Below are 25604 nucleotides of genomic sequence, written 5' to 3' on the forward strand. Positions count from 1 at the left end.
TCTTGCTTCAATTTGCAAATGAACTTATTAAACCTGAGTAAAATGGATTATTTTCTAGGAAAATATCCAAGGAAACTGACCCCAGAAGAGATAAACTACATAAACAGATGAATTACTAACAAAGAAACAGAAAACATCAAGAGCTGTCACACAAGAACGCACCACACCCAGAGGGCTTCACAAGTGGGTTCACTAGTCCCTTGAAGGAATTCAGTTTCATTAGGCTGTCCTAGAGCACAGAGAGAAGAGAACACCTCACACAGACAAAAACGAAGCCAGCAGAACACTGATTTAACAACCCAAAAGAGTGCCCATGGGGGGAAAAATGTTTTTAACAGACCAATCTCTCTTACTTGCAAACATCGAGGCAAAAACCTAAGTGAGATATTAGCAATAGAATCTAGCAGTAAGTGCAGGAGCAAAAGAATGGTTCCATACTAAGAAGGGTATGAATATAATCATATACACCAGTGATCAATGACGGAAAAGCATATGGTTCTATCCCCAAGATTCTGCAAAAGAATTTGGCAAGAATTCAACATTCATATTTTCTTAAAGATGACTTTATCATTTAAACAATACTGGTAATAAAAGCACACACAGAAGTTGTGCCACAAGAGCTTCCACATAGAAAACAATTATGGAAGACGTATTCAAATAGTTCTATCTAGGGAGATATGGAAAATAAAAACCATTAAACAACTGTCTGAAGGACTAAGGAAAATAAAAATAGAAAGAATATCATAGAACTGAACCTATAATACCATAGAACTAAAGTTCTAGCCAATATCAGTATGGTGGGATGTGGAGAGGAAGACCAAAGGGACACATCAGCATAAAGTACTTATTTTATTAGAAAGAATCTCATTTCTTCTCACCAACTTTTCAGCAATTTTTCCTACTCTCTTTCTCTACTGGAGTTGAAGGGAGAGGTCGGAGTTGGAGTTACATCACATTAGGCAGAGAGAGGAGATGGAGCGAGTGCTGAATTGGATATATTGAAATGTTTATGGGGGTGGGCTAAAAGAGGTCAGTGGGAGGAAAGGGAGACATATGTAATTCTTTCAACAATAAAATTTTTTAAATAAATTAAATTTAAAAATTATGACTGGACTTGACTATATATGTGCTATTCCCAAGATATTATTAAGGGACCCAAAATGGTTGCTTCACAGAGCATTTTTAAGGCAGTGAGTTTAAAAATTAAAACCATTACATATGAACCCTATCTGATTCAGACTGTTCATTGCCTGTTGTTGGTTTCCTATGCAAAACCTATAGGCCCCTTTCTCTTTGCAAACTGATTTACTCCCGTGTCTGATCCTTGTAGCCATGTGTTTCAGGAAGGAGGCTCCATCCAGGGATGAATGGTAGTTTGCAAAGCCAATCAGAGCGGTCCCATTCTCCTTGCCAAAGACTGATTCGAGCACTGGCAAGTGTTGCAATTCTGGGTAATGAAACATAAGGAAAATCTTGCCATGGAGACTTCTGAGAAAAGTTTTTCTTGCTCTTAAAAAAATTAATGCACGAAGATAAAGGTCTTTTTCTGCCTCTGGATACTGCGAGGTTGTGCTAGTGGAGAAGCGGCAGCCATACTGCTTGCCTGAAGAGAAGTAGTCAGAAGCCAGGGCTCTTGGGCAGAGAATAGCAGTGCAGAGAAATGGAAAGAATCTAAGTCCTTGAAGACTTACTTGAACTGCGAATTAACGAAGACTAGCTCCAGTGTACTGTCACAAGTGATAACACCTTTCTCTTTGTCTTCGACAACTGAATTAGACTGTCCATTACTCAAAAGTGAAAGCCTCCTACCTGAGACCAGGAAAATGGAGTGCTCTGGGTTGCATTCAAAGCCAGTATATCCCTAATCAAGGGCCTCAGTGTCTAACCCTCCACCCACCCCTAGGAGGGAATTAATGAAAACAGAAGTGACCCTCACACAGATGCGACCATGTGTCCCAACCACTACCTGGTAGGGACTTTCCTCGCTTAGAATAGGTCCACAAGTCACATCTACTGTTTTTACAACTCACTGAGTTTTCCTTCTGTCTCACATTCAAAATTCACTGAGAGGGCTGTTGTTGATTGGTAAGGAACCATTCAGTATGTAGCATCAATAATGGACAGATCTCTCACCCAGACTTCCTCAGAAGCCACTGGTCCTCTGATGCTTAGCCTGTTGATGGATGCCTCTGGATAAGACCCAGACTTCCTCCCCAAATAGGAATGGCCAGAATAATAAGGTCATCTGATCCAAAGTCTGAAATTTGTGTGCAAAAACCACTGTGATCTCTCTTCTCAGAAGAGAACTACAGGTGTGGCCCTTGGACACCTCTTTGGTACATCTTTCTTCTACACAGGTGGGGAGTGAGCACACAGGTGGAGGCTAAGCTCTTGGAGGAACAGATGGCAGAGGGCGGAGGCTGATCTGGAGCTGGGGGTAGGATTACCTTATTTAGCAAACAACACACAGACCACCCCGTTAAATGTGAAATTCAGATAAACAATAAACAACCTTTTAATATAAGTATGTTACAGAAAAAACGGAGAAGAACCAAGCAATGCTTATAGAGATGGAGTTACATTTATTATTACGCTCGAGTCCAGAGGAAAACGTTTCTCAAATTCTGGGCGAAATCTCACAGGAAGTTTTCTGTATTTATACCATTTTACCTTCTTTGTCTCCCAAACATGGGGTTCTGTTCCGGTCCCCTTTGCAAGCTCTTAAAGAGCCCCTATGTGCTGGCGCTTTGAGACCTCGACCAAAGGCTTGGCCTGACGCCAGCACTGATAACTTCATTTAGAAGGTTTAATGGCCTCTCTGAAATGGGAGTAGTCTTATTTTCTTTATAATTTAAGCCAGCAAGCATTTACAGAAGCCAGAAACAGTAGGGTTAAAATTTCAAACAGCAGTTTTTATATAAGATGGATGCTTCAAGTATGTCCCCTGTTTGAGGCATACTGTACTTAAACAAAAAGCAATTATTTGCTGCTTCTCAGAAATTCACATTTAACTGGGAGACTTTATCTGACAACCCTGCCTGGAAGAGCAGGTACCAGGTCTGTCTTGCTCAGTGTTGAAGTTCCAGTCCCCATCTCCTGCCTCCCTCCCCACTGAGGGTAAACAAAGCTCCCAGGGGCCAGCTTTGAAAAGGCAAATTGAGTCATTCAACTTCCCAAACTGGAGCACTTAGCAAGTGTTAAGATCTGTGCTAAATAAGTTGGGATACAGAGATAAATAAATGTTGACTCTTGCTCCCAAAATGGTAATTGACCAGTAGGAGCAATAGATCTAAACAGAAAATTATAACAGAGTGTGACAAACACTAGACCATAAAGGTCACGAGGCCAGGGTCAGGCAATTTTGCTTACCACTATCTCCCCAAAACTTGCAAAATGGCAGACACTCAATAAGTAGCAGTGGGTGCTCGCTTTGGCAGCACATATACTAAAATTGGAACGATACAGAGAAGATTAGCATGGCCCCTGCACAAGGATGACACGAAAATTCGTGAAGCGTTCCATATTTTTTTAAAAAACTGTAGCACATCTACACAATGGAATACTATGCCGCTATAAAAAAAGAAGAAGGAACTTTTACCATTTGCAACAGCATGGATGGAACTGGAGAGCATATGCTAAGCGAAATAAGCTAGTCAGAGAAAGATAAATATCCTATGATCTCACTCATATGTGGGATATAATGATCAACATAATTTGATGAACAAGAATAGATACAGAGACAAATGGCAGGGGCGGGGGCGGTTAGAGAGCAACCAAAGTACTTGTTTGCATCCATATTAGCATAACTAATGGACACAGACACTGGGGTGGTGGGAGCTTGCCTGGGGTGGGAATGGCTTGGAGGACCGGGGGGGGGGGGGGGGGGGGGGGGGCGGGGTCAGTTGGGGAAAAAGGAGACATATGAAAAACTTCAGACAATAAATTAATTAATTTTTAAAAGTATCAGTGGAATGTAATAATGAAAAGATGAAGATGTAAACAATGTATTGCGGAACCACAAAGGTGAGGTGACTAACCAAGGGAGGAGTGATAGTGAGAACGTTGGATTCACTCCAGGGAGGAGGTAACACCTGATGTGGAATACGGTGGAGAGGGAAGCTCACCCCTGGCAGAGAAATAGCATGAATACAGATATAACCCCACAGCAAGCAGGGAATACTTCACAGAGGCCAGAGATGAGGTCTGAAAGATGAAGGGCCTTGAACACATGGCCAAGGAGTTTGCACTTTATCCGATGGATAATGGGTGGTCATTAAAGACCTTTGAGTAGAGACGTGGCATGGACTTCAGGGATTCCTTGGGCATTAGCCCAGAACATGGGCTGTAGTGGAGACAGACTGGAGGCCAGAGAGCCATGAGAAACTCCAAGGTAGCCTGGTCTGGAAATAATGGAGGCCTAAACTTGGGGTCTATTATGGGTCTTAGGAAATAAGCTTGGAGGCCTGAGGACTCACTGTGGGTGCCGTCCTCTGTCCCTGTCCTGTTCCTACATATCCCTCCCCTCCTACATGCCCTGACCTGTGGGAGGGGAGGGTGCTGCAGAGAGGGGAAATCAGGGAGGAAGGGGAGGTGGGAGGCAGCCCAATCTTCACTTCATGGCTGGCCTACAGAGGAAGAAGCACTGGAGCAATTGGAGGGTGACTGCCAGCCCCCCCACCTGCCCTCCCTCTTGCCCGTGGGTGGAGAGGGCCTCCCCTGTGCAGTGACCCAGAGCTCTCTGTGGATTACTAAATTATACAAGATTTTGCTAAATGGAAATCACATAACAATGCTGGTTCGTGGAGCAGAAGGACCTGAAGTATGAGTGATTTCCTTTGACTTATGCTAGATTCTGTTTTATCTTATAATGACAACAAAATATAATGCTTTTCAGTGTCTGGATTCCATGAGGCTAAGTTTCTGGTTGAATGGAAATGCTTTGAAGAGGCACTGTAAATGCCATTTTTAAGTTAATCGTGTTTATCTTGGGGGGGGGGGGGGGGCATGGAAGACTAAAATAAAGGTGATTTGGGTTAATTGTCATTTTATTTATTATACTGCAATAGCCAGTTCATAGTTATTTTGTCAATTGCTCTCTTGTCGTTTTATACCTGTTTGCTTCCTTATTTACATGACCACTTGATTCTCAAAAATTGTTCCAAACAAAATGACAAACTTGGATTTTGAACAGGTGCATTTAACCTGAAATGATTCAATTCAGTTCAAACTGTGATGCTTTGAAATTAGAGTTTTTCTACTGAACTCAAGTTCCATTAACTTCTATTAAAAAAAAAAAAAAAAAAAAAAAAAAAAAAAAACAAGCAAAAATGCACAGGGAATCTGAGAACATTGTAGAAAGGCAGATAAATACAAAGTAAAACATTCATTGTGTTTTGCTGTCTATCCTCTTAGACTTTCTCACTTTATGTTTGCGAAAACTTGCTCACCCTGATTACGCTCTTTATACATTTTTATTTTTCTTAGACGAAATTCAGAAATATGTAAAGTCAAATGATACATATTCATATCTTGCCAACAATACGATTGTCAGCAGTTTTTCATATTTTACATACTTACCACCACTGGCTATGTTCACTCTTCTCCTCTCTTTGTCATTGTGACAGGCAAAACCTGGTATATTTAAATGTTATTAACAGCACTGTGCAGTTTTATTAACCATTCAAGAACATTAGCATCTGGTAATATCAGGACAGAATTGGGATTTAAAAATGAACAGAACCTGGCCAGTGTTGTTCAGTGGTTGAGTGTTGACCTATGAACCAGGAGGTCACAGTTTGATTCCCAGTCAGGACACATGCCTGGGTTTCAGGCTCGATCCCCAGTAGGAGGCGTGCAGGAGGCATCAATGATTCTCTCTCATCGCTGATGTTTCTCTCTCTCTCTCCCTTCCTCTCTGAAATCTATGAAAACATATATTTTTAAGTGAACTGATATTCAACATCTTAACAATTTAAAAGAAGCCACGACATACTCTTTTCACAAACGTGTTCACAGAGCCAATACAGTACTAGCCATTGACCCAGCACACCAAGTGTACTGAAGTAGAAAAGATCAAGAAAAATAGCTACATTAGAAAGACCTCAACACTTTAGAAAACGAATGAAATGCTTTCTCCCCTTAATCCCCTAAAACAACATCATCTGGATCCACCTGTGGTCCCACATCAACTTCTAGATCAGTGGTTCTCAACCTTCCGAATGCCGCGACCCTTTAATACAGTTCCTCATGTTGTGGTGACCCCCAATTTCATTGTTACAAATTGTACATAATTAAAGCATAGTAATTAATCACAAACAATATGTAATTATATATGTGTTTTCCGATGGTCTTAGGCGACCCCTGTGAAAGGGTCGTTCGACCCCCAAAGGAATCGCGACCCACAGGCTGAGAACCGCTCTTCTAGACTATTTGTCAGGATGGCAAAAGTACAATGACACTGGCCAGTGCAGTCCTTGGATCTTTAGGAAGGGGAGGGGGAGAGGGTCAGTTTTCAGAACAAATGAGTGAGCTTCAGGCTCATCAGCAGGATCTTTGGATTCTTTCTTCTTCCGAACTTCTTCAATGTGCTTGCCCTTCTCTCACCAGCGCTCCGTTTCGGCAGCGTTGGTGCCTCTTTGTTGGCTTCCATTTTGTGGGTCAGTTTCCCTTCTGCCATTTTAGTCAAGTTCGTTCTCTTCTTTGCTTTCTGAAGCATTTCTTTCTCCCGTTCTCATTGCTCAGCAAGCTGCTTCAAGGCCTCCGCTTCATGGGACTTGCGTCTTTCTTCTGCAGCTTCTAATTTCTTCTGAATTTCCTCCCGGGAGAGCCTCCTTCCTTGGCAGGGAAGGGGGAGTTCTGGGGTGGATTCTTCCGAAGCCTGGCCTGCAGCACGCTTCCCCCGGTCCTCTAACCTGGTATCAGAGGAAGCCAGGTGACTAGAAGACAAGAGCCTGGCAATATATTCTACACAATCCACTGTCCGGCTCGAGCTGCCTGGCCACACTCTCACATTTTCTTTATTAATTTTGTGTTTTGTGACTTGAGATGCTTGTCTTGTTTCTTACCGATTTGTAAGAATTCTTAATAGGTTACTCTTAGTCGTGTATTTTACAGGTAAATTCCCCAGTTTGTAGTTTGCCTGTTAGAGGTACATTTTTTTACATAAATTTAAAAATATTTTTATGTGAGAAAAAAAAGAAAGAAAGAAAGACTCACAGGTGGAAAGCTGAGTTTTTCCAACCCAAGAGCTACCTCTGATCTACATTGTCCTACTCCCAGGACATATGAAATTATGTGTGCAGCCTGGCCGGAGTGCTCAGTTGGTTGAGCATCAGTCTGTGTGCAGAAGTGTTGCCGGTTTGATTCCCAGTCAGGACACATATCTGGGTTTCAGGTTCAATCCCCGGTTGAAGGCAACCAATCAATGTTTCTCTCTGATACCTCTCTCTCTCTCTCTCTCTCCTCCCCCCACCCCCCACTCAGGTGAGGATTAAAAAAATAAAAAATGTGTGCCCAGAAGATCAACAGAGTGATTGTCCTACTGGCAATGAAATCTGCAAATGTGTTCAGAGCTGGAAACGGGCGGGGGGGGGGGGGGGGGGGGGCACAGGGCTTGGAAGTTAATGTCATTCAGGAAGAAATTGGAGGGGGAGTTTCTGAGATTAGATTAGGGAAATTTCAATTTTCATCCTTTTGACCCTCCAGTTCAGATCAATATAAGAAATGACATGATACTCATTACCTAACGGAGATCAAAGCAAAATATCTGCCTTACTAATGGCTAGACAGATGTGCTATAAGCCCAAAGGCAGGGCTCCCTGTTAAAGCTGGATGGGAGACCTCGGGACAGAGGCGCCTTCTACTCTTGCCCTGTGCCCACCCCCACCTGCCTGAGCCAGGGACTGAACAAGGACAGGGCTGGGAAGCCACAGTCAGGCTGTCCAAGGTAAGATCATCTACTCTTCCCCCAGAGGAGAGTAAGCACAGAATGAAAAAGTAAGCTGAAAATATTCCCTCCAACCCCTGTGGGGAGGGGACATCTAAGAGGAAGAGCCCCCAAACAGAGAAGCTTTCTCTTTGCTCAGCGCTTTGGATTTCGAGGGTTGGCTTCTGATCTGTGATCAACCACAGGTGCAGCTGGAGGGATGGCTGAGAAGAGACCGTGCATCAGAGATGTCTCCCACTTTGCAGATATTCAGCCATTTGTGACCTACAAAAGTGGCCATGTCATATGGCCCATTGGTTTTTATTGCTCCTACTACGTGGCAGGAGCAAACAAGAAGTATATTTCCAAATAGCAAATGTGCAAATAGGTTTCCAAATGCTTTACACATATTTACTCATTCAATCCTTACAAAAGACCCCCCAAAAATTCAATTCTTATTTTCAGATAAAGAAAATGAAGTAGCAAGTCCTCACCACTAATCTTTTTACATTCTCCTGGAATCAGCGGGGTTATCAGTTTACTGTTGCCCCCCAAGTGCTCTGAATTAGATATAAATAGGATGAAAACTAGCTCCAACACTGAAACTCCTAAACACTATTTCTCCTCTCCAATCAGCTCAGTTCAGCTCACCTGCAAGTTACAAAATAAGTACAACCTGGCAGCATAAACTATCAAATCATTCAACACTAGCTGACCAAAAATGCCCTAAATTTAAACATAAACCCCCTCTTAATGACAAAAGTAATAAAGATTCCTACCCAGTTTGGCTCAATGGATAGAGCGTCAACTTTCCGAACAAAGGATCTCAGGTTTAATTCTGTTGCAGGCTCCTCACCAGGCTCAGCCCTGGTCAGGGCGCGTGCAGGAGGCAATTAATCAATATGTTTCTCTCACATTGATATTTCTCTCTGTCTTTTCATCTCTCTTTCACTCCCAAAAACCCTAGTTATGTCCATTTGCCTGGGAAACACTCTTCCTGAAGAATATCCATTCCCACAAGGTCAGTTCCCCACTTCCCCCAACTGGCTGCCAGGGCCCTGCTGGCCTTCCCACCTGAAAAAACACTGGCCTCTCAGGAGGGGCTCACAGAGTGTTCCTTCTGTTGATCCAGCTGGTTGGTAGAACAAGGTCTGGATGGGAAGGGGAAGGGAAGGTACTCACTCTCTCCCTATAACTTCAGCTTCCCAAGTGTGGCTAGGGGTTAGGACCCTGGGTCCCCATCCTCTCTCTGGCCTGGGGGAGCCTCATCTCCAGATCTCTGAGGTGGGACAGTAGAGGGAGGGACTGTGGGGAGACCTTCAAGCTCCTGAGGATGAGGAGGGTGGAGAGCCAGGAGCATGGGGAGTGTTCGCTGGGGTCACGAGAAAGGCTATTGTGCATGCAGGCAGGGGACTAGCAGAGATAACCTCAGAGCCAGGAAGAAAGGGCCCATGAGTGTGGAACGTGGGGGTTAGGAGTGAGGTTTCCAGCAGATATGCCTTCCATTGGCACAAACAGGTATCACTACGTGACACCTGCCTCAGTGTGGTGTCAGAGGAGGCAGGTGCAGTGTGTGTTGGGCGTTGAGGGGAAGGCCAACTGGTTAGGGGGTGTAGGGGCAGAGGAGAAGGATAAGGCCGTGCTAAGGAGCCAGAGGGAAAACGAGAGCTGGGCCTTGAGCCTGCTTTTCTCTAATCTTCAGAAATCTGTCTGCCAAGCCTGAAATTTTACCTGCAGTCTAACCCCAACCCCTCCTGCTGTGTTAGCCACGTGTGCAGGCAAAAAGCTCCAGGTTTGGCAGGAGCTCCTATCCCAGACTGACAAGGGAAGGCAAAAAACGCTCCGAAGATCTGCATTAGGGAGCACAAGATGGAGGTGGGGGGCTGCCCACAGCTACCAGGTCGTTGGCGTGACAGGTTTGAAGATAAATCAGAGGCAAAGGCACCAAGTGTCCTTGAGAGTTAAGATTGGGATGTGTGGAAGAAAGAAAAGAGCATAGTTCGGGTGTCTGGGAGGTGCTTCGGGAAGTCTGACTTTGTTCCCTCACCATTCTCAAGGACACTAAGTGCTTAGAAATCTTGTCCAAGGCAAGGAAATTGGCTAAGGAAGGGATCACAGAACCCTGCTGCCCTTTCAAAGTCTCCCTCTCAGGTTCCCAACTCCCATTAATCCGCACCCTGCCTCTCCCTGTCTCTTTCACAGCCAGCCCACTCTCGCAGAGCAAGAGAGAACTGGAGAGGAGTCCCCTTCTAGGAGGAGGATGGCCCCCACCCACATACAGGAAGCACACATGCCTGCCTGCTGGCACCCTGCACATTTGCACCAGGAATAGCTAGAGATGGACTCAGCTAATGTTTGTGCGGTGCACGCATATATGCGGTGTGCACACATATGGGACTGGTAGCGCCCTCAGGGGATGTCCGACTGACAGCTTAGGACCATTCTGCATGGAGAACGAGACTAAGCCATCAGTTGGACATCCTTAGTGCTGCCACAGAGGCGGAACAGGCTCCCACCACCACCACCCCTGCGCTTGCCAGCTGTGAGCCCAGCTTCTGGCTGAGCAGCACTCCCTCTATGGGAGTGCACTGACCACCAGGGGCAGCTCCTGCATCTGCACCATGGTGGTCAGTGTGTGTCATAGCGACCGGTTATTCCACTGTTCAGTCATTTTGCATATTAGCCTTTTATTATATAGAATATATATACACTAGTGGCCCAGTGCATGAAATTTGTGCACGAAGGCAGTGGGGGGGGGGGGGGCGGGGGGCGGGTGGTGCTTCCTCAGCCCAGCCTTCACCCTCTCCAATCGGGGACCTCTTGGGGGATGTCCTAAACCAGCAGTCGGACATCCCTTTCGCAATCTGAGACCACTGGCTCCTAACCGCTCACCTGCCTGCCTGGTCGACCCTAACTGCCTCTGCCTGCCTGCCTGATTTCCCCTAACCCCTCTGTCTGCTTTCCTGATCTCCTCTAACCTCTCTGCCTGCCTGCCTGATCGCCCCTAACTGCCTCTGCTTGCCTGCCTGATCGCCCCTAACTGCCCTCCCCTGCCAGCCTGATCTTGCCCCCAATATCCTCTGCCAGCCTGATCACCCCTAACTTCCTGCCCCTGCCGGCCTGATCTCACCCCCAATTGCCCTTCTCTGCAAGCCTGATTGCCCCTAACTGCCTCTACCTGCCTGATCACCCCTAACTGCCCTCCCCTGCTGGCCTTATCTGCCCCCAACTGCCTTCCCCTGCAAGCCTGACCTTGCCACAACTTCCCTCCTCTGCTGGCCAATTTGGTTCTTATTGGTTGGTTTCTATGCCAGTCAGCATCAAAAGCTCCGCCTCTGAGGCAGCCATTGGCTCCTCACAGTTCACCCAGATTTGGTGCTGATTGGTCAGTTTCTATGCCAGTCAGTGTCTCTGGGCCTATCAACAGAGCTTGATCAGAAAGGTAGGGCTGATCAGCAGACCTAGTGGAGTCCTGGAGAGAATAAGAGAGGCAAGTGCTAATCAACACTGCCACATAGGCTATGGATCAGACCCTGCTTCTCTTCAGGCCTCTCTCCAGGCCTGATTCGCAGCCCCCTCAGCAGTCAGTGTTGGTCACCACTCCTGCAGCCATAGCAGTCAGTGCTGGGTCACTGCTCCTGTAGCCATATCAGTCAGTGCTGGGTCACCACAGCAACCCAGTGCTGACTGCAGGACTGACTTCCAGTTGGTCGAGCCTCTGGTCATGACAGACCCAGGGTTTTTATGTATTAGAACTGGAGGTCGGTGCACAAAATTCATGCACTGGGGGGTGTCCCTCAGCCCAGTTTGCACCTTCTCCAATCTGGGACCTCTCAGGGGATGTCTGACTGCAGGTAGTTGGACATCCCTCTCACAATCTGGGACTGCTGGTTCCTAACTGCTCGCCTGCCTGCCTGCCATATTGCCCCTAAATGCTTCTGCCTGCCAACCTGATCACCCCTAACTGCTCCCCTGCTGGCCCAATCACCACCAACTGCCTTCCCCTGTAGGCCCAGTCACCCCAACTGCCCTCCCCAGCCCACCATCTTGTGGCAGCAATCTTATGACGGCATGGGGGTGGCCATATTGTGATGAGGTGGGGGTGGCCATCTTGTGACAACATGGGGCAACCATCTTTGTGGTGGCCATCTTGTGATGACATGGGGTGGCCATCTTGTAATGACATGGGGTGGCCATCTTGTGACGATGTGGGGGTGGCGATCTTATGATGTCACGAGGGTGAGAAGCCACCTAGGCTTTTACTAGTATAGATATAGACTAGAGGCCCGATGCATGAAATTCATGGAAGGGACATGGCCCTCACAGTCACAGCAGCTTGCCTCAGCCCTCACAGCTTTGGCTTCATCCAGAAGGTCATCCAGAAGGATGTCCGGTCTAATTAGCATATTATGCTTTTCTTATTATAGATGCTTTTTAAGCCCTGTTTAATCTAAAGATTTCCCTTCTATTCCTTGCTCTTCCGTTCTATATATCTATTGAAGGAGGAGATATATATTTGACCTGCAGATACACGTTTGACCTGTATAGTTTCTAGCAGTCTTGATTTTTGTTGATTCCATATTCATGATTCAGTTCAATATGTTTCTCTCCTCTATATTTTCAGCAAACTGACAGATGTATCCAGAGCATGGGTCAGACTGATATTTGACCCTTTAGTAAAACTACCTAGGTGGTGGTATGTTCTTTTAAGAAGAAGCAGATAATATCTGATTCTCTCTTTTTGGTGTGTGATGTTAGCAGTTATTGCTGTCCAGTGTCACAGACCATTAATTAATTGGGGTTTGCAAAGTGGTGACAGTCTAACATTTTTGTAAATTTATTAGTTGGAATGCTTTAAATGAGACACTTCCATCATCTACTATTTGGTTACCCAGTGGTATAGTTCATGTAGGAAAAATAAATGCTCAATTCTGTCATTTTATTTACCAGTGTTAAAGATAATAAATTAATTTCCTATCATCCTCCAAACATCCTATCTAATAATAGACAAAAAACATGGTAATTGACAGTACCTTCGCTAGGCCTCCCATTGGCTAATCAGCTAATTTGTTATATGCAAATTAACAGCCAACAAAGATGGCGGTTAATTTGCATACATAAGCTCCAAGCCATGGAGCAAAGCCTGATGGCCTGGGGCCAGCAGAGCAGTGAGGCCATATGGCCCCAGGGCCTGCAAAGCAGCAAGGCCTCACATCCCCGGGGCCAGCAGAGCAGCGAGGCCTGATGTTTCCGGGGCCTCCGGAGCAGCGAAGCTTGACATTTCCTGGGCCAGCAGAGCAGCGAGGCCTCACAGCTCTTTGGCTAGAGGAGCAGCGAAGCCAGCGTTTCCAGAGCCAGCTCTAGCCAGAACTCGGCCAGAGCGAAGGCCTGGACCCCGGGTGCTGGAGGCAAGCCGGCACCAGCAGCCAGGGAAAAGGAAGGCCTAGTGCATGAATCTCTTTGTGCAACAGGCCTCTAGTTAACAATAAGCCACACATAGAAAGATATATACTCTATGGTCTCACTTGTATATGGAATCTAAAATAATCAATCTTATAGAGGCACAGAGTAGAATGGTGGTTGCCAGGAGATTTTAGTCAAAGAGTATAGAGTATCTGTTATGCAGGATAAATAAATTACTTGAGATCTAAGGTACAGCTTAGTGACTGTACTTATCAACGCTATCCTATATACTTGAAATTTGCTAAGAGAGTAAATTTTCAGTGTTCTCACCACACAAAAAATTGTAACTATGTGAGGAGGTGGATATGTTAACTAGCTTGATTATGTTGATTGCTTCACAACATATACGTATATCAAAACATCACAGTATGAACCTTAAATATATTTAATTTCAGTTTGTCAATTATACCCCCAATAAAGCAGGACATTATTTAAATCAATTCATCCTATTAACAGAATAAATAGAAATTATATGATCATCTTAATAGATGCAGAAAAGCATCTGATAAAATTTCATATTCATAATAAAAGCTTTAGCAAACTAGGAATACAGAAGAGGTTTCATAATCTGGTGAGTATCTTTTTTAAAAGACCTACATCAAATATGATACTTATGATGAATTATTGAAAGTTTTCCACCTGAGAACAAGAATGAAAAAAGAAGACCTACTGTCACCAGGTCTGTTTATATTTTACTAGAGGTCCTAGCCATTGTAAAAGTATAAAAATTGGAAAACGAAAAGTAGAACTGTAATTTTCACACAACACAATTACAACATGATTGTATGTATAGAAAACGCAAAAAAAAAACTTGCAGTCAGACTTAGGTAATGTTAGCAAGGTCATTAGATATAAGATCAATTTCGAAAAATCTGTTGTATTTTTATATACAAATAGAGGCCCGGTGCACAAAAATTTGTGCACTCGGCTGGGAGGGGGGGTCCCTCAGCCCGACCTGTGCCCTCTCACAGTCTGGGACCCCTCGGGAGATAACGACCTGCTGGCTTAGGCCTGCTACCGGGTGGCAGAGGGCAGGCCCAATCCCTAGGTGCAGCCCCTCGTCGGGCTCAGAGCAGGGCCGATTGGGGAGTTGAGGTGCCACCCCCTGTCAGGCACAGAGCAGGGCGGATCGGGAGGTTGCGATGCCACCCTCATTCACACTCAGGGTAGGGCCGATTGGGGTGTTGGGGCACCGCCCCCTGTCACACTCAAGGCAGGGTCGATGGGGAGGTTGCGGCACCACCCCCTGTCATGCACAGAGCAGGGCCAATCAGGGGGTTGGGGCACTGCCCCTTGTCACTCACAGAGCAGGGCCCATCAGGGGGGTTGGGGCTCTGTACCCTGTCATGCACAGAGCAGGGCCCATCAGGGGGTTGGGGAGCTCTCCCCTGTCATGCACAGAACAGGGCAGATCAGGGGGTTGAGGAGCTCCCCCCTGTCACTCACAGAGTAGGGCCGATAGGGGAGTTGGGGCACCGCCCCCTGTCACACACAGAGCAGGGCGGATCAGGGGGTTGGGGTGCCGCATCCTGTCACACTCAGGGCAGGGCTGATGGAGAGGTTATGGCTCTACCCTGTCACACACAGAGCAGGGCCCGTGGGGGGCGGGGGTTGGAGCGCTGCACCCTGTCACACACAGAGCCACAGGGCGATGAGGGGGTTGGGGAGCTCTCCCCTATCAGGCACAGAGAAGGGCTGATCGGGGGGTTGGGGTGCCTTCCCCTGTCACAAACAGAGCAGGGCGGATAGGGAGGTTGTGGCCCCGCCCCCTGTCACAGAGCCACAGGGCGATCAGGGGGTTTGGGCGCTGCCCCCTATCACGCTGATCCTGGTGCCGGGAGGCATATTACCCTTTTACTATATAGGATAGAGGCCTGGTGCACGGGTGGGGGCTGGCTGGTTTGCCCTGAAGGGTGTCCTGGATCAGGGTGGGGGTCCCGCTTGGGTGCCTGGCCAGCCTGGGTGAGGGGCTGATGGCTGTTTGCAGCTGGTCACACCCCCTTCAGGGTGGGGGTCCCCACTGGGGTGCCTGGCCAGTCTGGGTGAGGGGCTGAGGGCTGTTTTCAGGCTGGTGGGTGACTGAAGCTCCCAACCGTTCCTTTTTTTCTTTTTTTTTTAATTCTTGGCCAGCTTTAGCTCTGAGGCTTGGCTCCAGCTCTGAGGCCTCGGCTGCTGAAAGCAGGTATCTTGTTTGTTTGGGTTCTATAATCGAAACACTGTTTCAACTCTAGCTCTGAGATCCCGGCTGGCTGAAAGCAGGTTTCTGAGGTTTTGTTTAGCTTCTATATTTGTAACAATGTTTCAAACTGCAAGCTCAGAGGCCGGCAAGGCAGGCAGGGAACATTGGCTTCCTCCGTCACTGAAGCAAGCAAGCCTCATGTTCGCTTCAAGCTGCCTGGCTGCTGGCCGCCATCTTAGCTGGCTGTTAATTTGCATATCGCCCTGATTAGCCAATGGGAAGGGTAGCGGAGGTACGGCTAATTACCATGTTTCTCTTTTATTAGATAGGATAAGTGAATAATTAGAAAATAAAATGTTTTTAATGTTTACTTTAAAAATAGCATCAAAAAGTGAAAATTGCAGGAATAAATCTAAAGAAATTTTTCTACACAGAAACCACAACATCTTTTTAAGTATTAGATTATTAGTCAATAATATTAATAAATGGGAAACCAAGATGGCGGCATAGGTAAACATCGGAGATTGCTGCCTTGCACAACCACTTCAAAAATACAACTAAAAGACGGAACAGACATCACCCAGAACCACAGGAAGGCTGGCTGAGTGGAAATTCCACAACTAGAAGGAAAGAGAAAAGCATACTGAGACTCAGAGGAGGTGCAGTGCGGAAGTGAAATACTAAGGTGCAGAGTGCACGCAGAGAGGGCTGGCAGCTGAGGGCGCGGTTGTCTGTTTCAATCGGGAGGGAGTCTCAGGCTCTGAGCTCCAGTTCCAAGCGAGTCTCTAGGGACCCAACTCGGACGGGAGAAACGGGACTGTCTGGCATCGGTCAGATCTCGAGGGCAGCTTTCTCTCTGACCTTTGCAGCGGTTGCTAGGACACTGAGAGGCAGAGCCTCTGGGGACAGGACTGAGAGCAGCCATAACTGCTCGCTCCGCCCACCCTGTTGATCCCCTGGGAGCCGCCCCGCCCAAGCCCTACACAGAGGTTCAGAAAATTCTAAATCTATGTTACAGCTGCCCCATTTTCTCAGAATCTCCTAAAAGGGGGCTAATTTTTTTACAGCTTTAATGCCATGCTAAGAGTTTAGCATTCATCCTGCAGGTAATGGGCTAACAAGGATTTTTAAAGTGAAAGCAGTCCTGACTTAATGTGTTTTTTTCAGAAGCTCATTGCGGGCAAAAAGATTGGAGGCAAGGATGCCAGCTAGAAGGCACAAATAAGAGTTATAGCAGCCTGGCCTTAGGAAGTAACAATGAGGGCATGGAATTTAGACAACCAATGTGTCAGTGTCCCTAACAACAGGACATGTATGTTTCTGAAATGCATTCGTTCTTAGAAGCCTGAGTCCTTCCCCCGAGGGACCAGACTGAAGAATTCAGGCCATTGTCCCACATTCCTCCACATCGGGCCTCACCCCAACATTGAGCCCAGAACTGCCTGGAGAGCGGGAGGACATGCTGCCCAGGACCCCACTCCTTCGAGGGCCTCAGTTTCCTGGTTACTCTCCCTTCTGAGACAGCAGGAGGGCATCCCCACCTTCTTTCCAATGCATGGTCCTGGTCGGAGGCTAATTACCCTTTGTCTATTAGTGTCCTTCTCAGGGATATTTTTGAAGTTGGATGGAGCTTCCTAAGTTTTAATGAAATAAAGAATAGAACCAGCACACAACCAGAGCAGTGAATCCAGAATGTTGGTCAAGACTCAACACCGCCTGTTCCCATGGTCTCCAACCACTTGGAAGCAACAGGCCTTAGAGTGAGACCTCAGTATGCCAATAAGGCTAGAGAGACATGTGTGACCAACTGGGGTCGGGGCATCTAGTTTTTGTCCATAGAAAGTAGGAACCGAGAAAAGATTTCTCTTTCTCCCCATTAGTCATTGTTTTGACAAACACACACCAGATATCTTCTATGTACAGTGCACTGTGGAATGACAATAATTTTTAAAAGGCAGAGGCTGCAATGGGCTGGATGCTGTAGAGCCTGGTTTGAAGGCAGGGGTGGCCTGAGATGACTTCTGAAGGAAAGGAAAAGCCTTGGGACCCATCAGGCTGCTCCCATAGCGCCCTCTGCTGTCCCAGATTGGCCAGTGGCTGTCAATATGCAGTTCCTGATCCAGCTGGCAGGTGCCTTCCCCAAAAGACTTGGATCCTCATTCACACAGAGGGCAGGTTCCACATCTTAAGAGTGGATCTTGGGACCTGGGAGAAGCGAAACACACAAAGATGGTAGAAAACTGTTCCTAATCCAGTGTTTCTCTCAGGCAAAAGTATCCTGAGGCTGGGGGCAAGGAGATGGTAGTGGGTGTCAGTCCAAAGCACGGACTTGGAATCTTCCCTGGGAAGGGAACTTTCCACCCAGGCAGGGCTCCAGGCCTGAGTCTCAGGCAGTGTTGTACCAGCCAGAGAGCCCTCGGAGACCTGGTGGGGGCCAGCCCACACACTGAGTGGTGGAACTGGCCAGGGCTTACCAGGGATCTAATGAAGCCCACTTGTTGGACAAAGGAGGGCACAGATATCAAGGGAGGGGTAGTGACTTTCCAAGGAGACCTAGTGAGCCATAGCAAAGCTATTAGAATTCCAGATTCTCCCAGCCACTTAGAGGTAATGCTCACAGGGAATGACCTTCACAGACCAAAGGTGAACCAGACACATGATAAGATGCTTCTCATGGATGTGATATAACCAGGGACCAGAAAGGCACAGCTCATACCCATTTAGCTATGGCCAAAGTGAAAAACATTCTAAGACAAAGGGAAGGGAGGGAATACCAGGTAATTCTGCTTCATGGGTATGGGAATCCAGGCTGGGGGCCGAAAGAAGCCCCCATCCAGACCCAAAATATGTCCACAAATTCTCTTCTCAAACAAAGCTAGTTTTCTTGCTCTTAGCCATACCTCTGACTTTCTTTGAAAACTGAACCTTCAAGCAAGCCGTGGATAGAGAAACTGTCTTCCTTTCTTAACTCTAAACTCAGAAACATTGTGTAAGAGACTTATGCTGGGCCCTAACTGATTTGGCTCAGTGGGTGGAGCGTCATCCTGTGGGCTAAAGGGTCCCGATTCAATTCTGGTCAAGGGCATGTACCTTGGTTGCAGGCACATCTCCAGTAGGGGTGTGCAGGAGGCGGCTGATCAATGTTTCTAACTCTCTATCCCTCTCCCTTACTCTCTGTAAAAAAGTCAATAAAATATGTATTTTTTTAAAAAGAGTTTTATGCTGGAGGAGAGAGAGCCAGGCCAGGCAGCCAGAATCTGCCCCCATAACTTGTTCTGGAGAATGTCACTGCCATTCCACCTCATTCTGGCCGGTGAAATCCTCCCTGGCTCATGCATGGAAAAATACACTTTGTTTAATTCATTTAGCACAGCACAAGTAGCCTGGAATGTTCGGCATGATTTTATGAACGGAGAATAAACAGGGAGCTTTAAAAAAAAAGCAGCATTCAAACAGTTTAACTACCAGAATCCTGACCCTACCAGGAGCACTCACTGCCAGGGCTCACAGGCTGTCCCTGCTCCCCGCTGCCTCACAAGACTGCTGCTGAAACAACTGGCAGAAGTCTGGGTTCTGACCCTCCTGGGTCCCTAGAGAACTCCAGAGAACCGTGTTTATTCCAAAGAACACTTTTCCACACCACGATCCAGAAAATTATCAATGACAGAACCAAGTGCTGCCTTCCATAAACTCATGAGAACTAGATCAGCTAGTCACTTCTAGTTTCTGTATGACAGTCAACTAGACAGCTGGGGAGGGGTGGTGGGCGACAGCGGTGGGATGGAGGAGAGGCAGAGAGTGTGCCAGACCCTGAGACTCAGTGTCAGAACCAGTAGGGTCCTGAGGATCAACCACTGCCCAGGGAATTGCCTCAGTCTTCAGGGAGACCCTGTTCCCTCTCCCAAGGCCCTCCTCATATATGCAAACCGAATTACATCATTCTTTCTTTTTTTTATTATTGTTTTATTGCTTAAAGTATTACAAAGAGTGTTACATATGTCTCCTTTTTTTCCCGCCCTTAACAATCCCCCGGCCTCCCCTACGCCCCAGTGTCTTATGTCCATTGGTTATGCTTATATGCATGCATACAAGTCCTTCAGTTGATCTCTTAACCCTCCCCTCACCCCCTCCCCCCGCCGCCCCTCAACCCTCCCCGGCCTTCCCGCTGTAGTTTGACAGTCTGTTCGAGGCAGCTCTGCCTCTGTATCTATTTTTGTTCATAAGTTTATATGGTCTTTATTATCCATGAGTGAGTGAAATCATGTGGTGTTTTTCCTTCATTGACTGGCTTATTTCACTTAGCATAATGCTCCCCAGTTCCATCCATGCCATTGCAAATGGTAAGAGTTCCTTCTTTTTTACAGCAGCATAGTATTCCATCCTGTAGATGTACCACAGTTTTCTAATCCATTCATCTACTGATGGGCACTTAGGCTGTTTCCAGATCTTAGCTATGGTGAATTGTGCTGCTATGAACGAAGGGGTGCATATATCCTTTCTGATTGGTGTTTCTGTTTTCTTGGGATATATTCCTGGAAGTGGGATCACAGGATCAAATGGAGTTCCAGTTTTAGTTTTTTGAGGAAACTCCATACTGTCTTCCATAGTGGCTGCACCAGTCTGCATTCCCACCAGCAGTGCACGAGTGTTCCTTTTTCTCCACATCCTTGCCATCACTTGTCATTTGTGGATTTGTTGATGATAGCCATTCTGACAGGTGTGAGATGGTACCTCATTGTTGTTTTGATTTGCATCTCTCAGATGATTAGTGACTTTGAGCAAGTTTCCATATGTCTGTTGGCTTTCTGAATGTCCTCTTTTGAAAGGTGTCTATTTAGGTCCTTTGCCCATTTTTTGATTGGGCTGTTTATCTTCCTTTTGTTAAGTTGTATGAGTTCCCTATAAATTTTGGAGATTAGGCCCTTATCAGATATAACATTGGCGAATATGTTTTCCCACACAGTGGGCTTTCTTGTTGTTTTGTTGATGGTTTCTTTTGCTGTGCAGAAGCTTTTTATTTTGATGTAGTCCCATTTGTTCATTTTCTCTTTAGTTTCCAATGCCCTAGAAACTGTATCAGTGAAGAAATTTCTTCGGCATATGTCTGATATTTTGTTGCCTTTGGATTCCTCTAGTACTTTTATGGTTTCCCGTCATACATTTAAGTCCTTTATCCATTTTGAGTTTATTTTTGTGTATGGTGTAAGTTGGTGGTCTAGATTCATTTTCTTGCATGTATCTGTCCAATTTTCCCAACACCATTTATTGAAGAGACTATCTTGACTCCATTGTATGTTCTTGCCTCCTTTGTCAAAAATTAGTTGAGCATATTGGTTCAGACCAATTGATCTATATGTCTGTTCTTGTGCCAATACCAGGCAGTTTGAGAACAGTGGCTTTGTAATACAGCTTGACATCTGATATTGAGATCCCACCTACTTGGTTCATTCTCAGGATCACTGCAGGTATTTGGGGTCGTTTCTTATTCCAGATGAATTTTTGGAAAGTTCGTTCTAGTCTGTGAAATATGCCATTGGTATTTTAATGGGAAGTGCATTGAATTTATAGATTGCTTTGGGTAGTATGAACATTTTAATGATGTTGATTCTACCAATCCAAGAACATGGCATGTTCTTCCATCTGTTTATGTCTTCCTCTATCTCTTTTTTCAAAGTCCTGTAGTTTCCCGTGTAGATATCTTTTACCTCCTTAGTTAAGTTTATTCCTAGGTATCTTAATTTTTTTGTGCGATGATAAATGGGATAGTTTTTTTAGTCTCTCTTTCTGTAAGTTCACTATTGGTGTATAGAAATGCCATAGATTTCTTGGCGTTAATTTTTTATCCTGATACATTGCCGAATTCATTTATTAAGTTTAATAGTTTTTTGAAGGAGTCTTTAGGGTTTTTTATGTATACTATCATGTCATCTGCAAATAAGGACAGTTTTACTTCTTCTTTTCCAATTTGGATGCCTTTTATTTCTTCTTCTTGTCTAATTGCAATGGCTAATATTTCCAGTACTATATTGAACAGGAGTGGTGAGAGTGGGCATCCCTATCTTGTTCCTGTTCTTAGGGGACATGGTGTTAGTTATTGTCCATTGAGTATGATGTTGGCTGTGGGTTTGTCATATATGGTTTTTATTATGTTGAGGTATGATCCATCTACTCCCACCTTGCTGAGAGTTTTTATCAGAAATGGGTATTGAATTTTGTCAAATGCTTTTTCTACATCAATTGATATGACTATGTGGTTTTTTCTCTTTCAATTTGTTTATGTGATTTATCACGTTTATTGATTTGCAGATATTGTACCATCCTTGCATCCCTGGGATAAATCCTACTTGGTCAGGGTGTATGATATTTCTGATGTACAGCTGGATCCAATTTGCTAAGATTTTGTTGAGGATTTTGGCATCTATGTTCATGAGGGATATTGGCCTGTAATTCTCTTTCATTGTGTTGTCTTTATCTGGTTTCAGTATTAGGGTGATGCTGGCTTCATAGAATGAGCTTGGAAGTGTTCTTTCCTCTTAGATTTTTTGTAGTAGTCTGAGGAGGATAGGTTTTAGTTCTTCCTTGAATGTTTGGTAAAACTCCCCTGTGAAGACGTCTGGTCCTGGGCTTTTGTTTCCTGGAAGCTTTTTGATGACTGCTTCAGTTTCTTCCATAGTTTCTGGCCTGTTGAGATTTTTAGATTCTTCCTGATTGAGTTTTGGAATGGTGTATTTTTCTAGGAATATGTCCATTTCCTCCAGGTTGTCTAATTTGTTGGAGTAGAGTTGTCCATAGTATTGCTTAACAATCATTTGTATTTCTGTGGGGTCTGTTGTTACTTCACCTCTTTCATTTCTGATTTTGTTTATTTGGTTCCTCTCTCTTTGCTTCTTGGTGAGCCTGGCTAGAGGTTCATCAATCTTGTTTACCTTTCAAAGAACCAGCTCTTGGTTTCATTGATTTTCTGTATTGTTTTTTTGGTCTCTATGTCATTTATTTCTGCTCTAATCTTTATTATCTCCTTCCCTCTGCTCACTCTGGGTTTTGCTTGTTGCTCTCTTTCTAATTCTTTGAGTTGTATAGTTAGATGATTTACTATCATTTTTTCTTGTTTTTTGAGATAGGCCTGTAGAGCTATAAACTTCCCTCTCAGGATTGCTTTCATTGTGTCCCATAGGTTATGGATTGTTGTGTTTTCATTGTCATTAGTTTCCAGGATGTTTTTAATTTCTTCTTTGATCTCATTGGTAACCCAATCAATATTTAATAACATGCTATTCAGCTTTCAAGTGCTTGAGTATTTGGGGTTGTTTTTATTGTAGTTTATTTCTAATATTATGCCATTGTGTTCTGAGAAGATGCTTGGTATGATTTCAATCTTCTTGAATTTGGGAAGACTTTGTTTGTGACCCAATATGTGGTCTATTTTTGAATATGTCCCATGAGCCCTTGAGAAGAATGTATATTCCATGGCCTTGGGGTGAAGTGTTCTGAAGATGACAATTAAGTCCATCTGATCTAGTGAGTCATTTCGGATTGCTGTTTCTTTGCTGATTGTTTGTCTAGAGGATTTATCCAGTGATTTCACTGGTGTATTAAAGTCCGCTACTATGATTATATTGTTGTCAATCTCTCCTTTGATATCTTCCAGGAGTTTTGTTATGTATTTGGGTGCTCCTGCTTTGGGTGCATATATGTTTATCAGGGTTATATCTTCTTGTTGTATTGATCCCTTTAGTATTATGAAGCGGACTTCCTTATCTCTTGTTATGGCCTTCACTTTGAGGTCTATTTTGTTCAATATAAGTACTGCTACCCCAGCTTTTTTTTCCTTTCCATTTGCCTGAAAGATATTTTTCCACCCCTCCACTTTCAGTCTGTGTGAGTCACTTCTTCTGAGGTGGGTCTCTTGTAGACAGCAAATGTATGAGTCATGTTTTTTTATCCATTCAGCCACTTGGTGTCTTTTGGTTGGAACATTTAGTCTGTTTATGTTTAAAGTTATTATTGTAAGGTACTTGTTTGTAGCCATTTCTTTTTTTGTGTGGCTGCTTTCTTTCTGAGATTTTTATTTCTTCTTTTTACACCAGTCCCTTTAGCATTTCTTGCATTGCTGGCTTGGTGGTGATAAACTCCCTTAGCCTTTTCTTGTCTGTGAAGCTTCTTATTTCCCCTTCGATTTTGAATGATAGCCTTGCTGGATATAATATTCTTGGATTCAGTCCTTTGATTTGCATCACTTTGTAAATTTCTGCCCATTCTTTTTTGGCCTGATGTGTTTCTGTTGAGAAATCATTTGATAATCTAATGGGAGTTCCCTTGAATATAACTTTCCGTCTCTCTCTTACAGCCTTCCAGATTCTCTGTTTGTCCTGAACATTTGCTATGGTAATTATGATGTGTCTTGGTGTGAGTCTTTTCGGGTTCACCTTGTTAGGGACTCTCTGTGCTCGTGTGATTTTTTTCGACCCACCTCTGGGAAGTTTTCTGATATTATTTCATCAAATAGGTTTTCTAAACCTTGTTCCTGTTTCTGTTGTTCTGGATCCCCTATTATTCATATGTTGTTTCATTTCATGTTGTCCCATAGCTCCCTTAGGCTCTCCTCCTGTCTTTTAATTTTTTTCTCCAACTGCAGTTCAGTTTGTGTGTGTTTTGTTTCCCTGTCTCTTAATTCGCTAATTTTGTCCTCCGCTTCTCCTAGTCTACTGTTGAAACTTTCAATGGTGTTTTTTATTGCAGCTATATCACTCTTCATTTCTTCTTGGTTCTTACATAATTTATTGATTTTTTTTCTTCTGTCTTCTTGCTTCTTGCATAAGTTGTTGATTTTTTCTTCCATCCGGCTTATGCACTCTAGGACCCTTAATCTGAATTCTTTTTCTGTCATATTGGATGCCACTGTATCACTTAGCTGCTTTTCTGGCACGTCCACCTTTTCTTTCCTTTGAAGGTTTCTTAATCTACCCATGTTTGATCATATCGCCATATCTAGATGTTGAGTCATTCATTGGCTGCTCCTTGGGTGGCAGTGCCTCCTCGGGGTGCACTTGCTCCTTGGGCAGTTGTGGTAGCAGCAGCTCCTCACTTGGAAGCAGCTCCTCTGCTGGGTGCTGTTCACAGTTGTGGTGGCTCCTCTGGCTGGTGGAGCGAGGCTTCACACACAGCTGCTGCAGAGGGTGTGGTGATCAGGTGGCTGCCGTTCCTTGGAGAGGGGCTCGCTACACAAGCAGCTGCTACTCCTTGGAATTGTTACCTTTAATCTCTTAAGCAGTGTCAGGGCAAGGTGTTTTCTAATAGGGTGTGTGAACTGTCTTTCCCCCTCCCCCCGCCCGCCCTCCCGCCCGGCAAGGCAGATGTCTATCCCCCCCAGGTAAGGCAGATGTCTATGTGGCTGTGTGAGGGAATGACTGGGCTGAGGAGACTTGGGATGTCTGCCTTCTGAGCTCTGTCCCCTGAGTCCCCAGTGCTGGCTTCTGCTCTCACAGCTCCAGTCCACTTCACCCTCCCTCTGCCAGAGTACAAGGTGGGTGGCTCCACAGGGAATGTTTGTGCATTGGCCCTTTAAGAGGGTGCCTGAACGTTCAGCTGCCACTCCCTGGCAGACAGCACCCCACTGCTTTTCACAGCTTGATGTTATGTGGATACCTTCCTCAGTTTGGTGCTCTCTGCTGGGGAGCCCAGCTCAGGGATTAGATCGCAGATTTCTCAGGGGCACCTCCCCCCACTCCACCACCGGCTGAGATATCTCACTGAGACTTCAGTTCCACTCTGTGGGACACGTCTCTGCCCCTCCTACCAGTCTCTATGCCAGCTCCACCTTCGGTTCTTGGATATCAGGGTTCTCTCCTGTGAGTTTTCCGTTGATTATTCAGGAAGCCTTCTTGTATTTCAATTGTAATTCCAGCTTGTTCCTGGGAGCATGACCATGCAGCATCCTCCTACTCTGCAACCATTTTTAATCTCCTGCATCATTCTTATGATAGAATAACTTATGACAAAAACAACGGCTCCAGACCTCCTGCCCTCCAAAGTAATGGC

General features: G+C 45.2%; 1 non-coding gene and 1 pseudogene across 1 annotated transcript; one reads left to right on the forward strand and one right to left on the reverse strand.

Moving 5' to 3' along the window:
* Positions 1-3421: 3421 nt before the first annotated feature.
* Positions 3422-3528, forward strand: LOC139007722 (U6 spliceosomal RNA). Its single transcript, XR_011470888.1, has one exon. It is a non-coding gene; the product is annotated as a U6 spliceosomal RNA (small nuclear RNA).
* Positions 3529-6425: 2897 nt separating this feature from the next.
* Positions 6426-25604, reverse strand: part of LOC139006414 (stathmin-like) — a 28030-nt pseudogene continuing 8851 nt past the window's right edge.

The sequence above is a fragment of the Myotis yumanensis genome, unplaced genomic scaffold, assembly GCF_028538775.1.
Source record: "Myotis yumanensis isolate MYYU_CA2020_CCGP unplaced genomic scaffold, mMyoYum1.0.hap1 SCAF_3, whole genome shotgun sequence".
NCBI lineage: Eukaryota > Metazoa > Chordata > Mammalia > Chiroptera > Vespertilionidae > Myotis > Myotis yumanensis.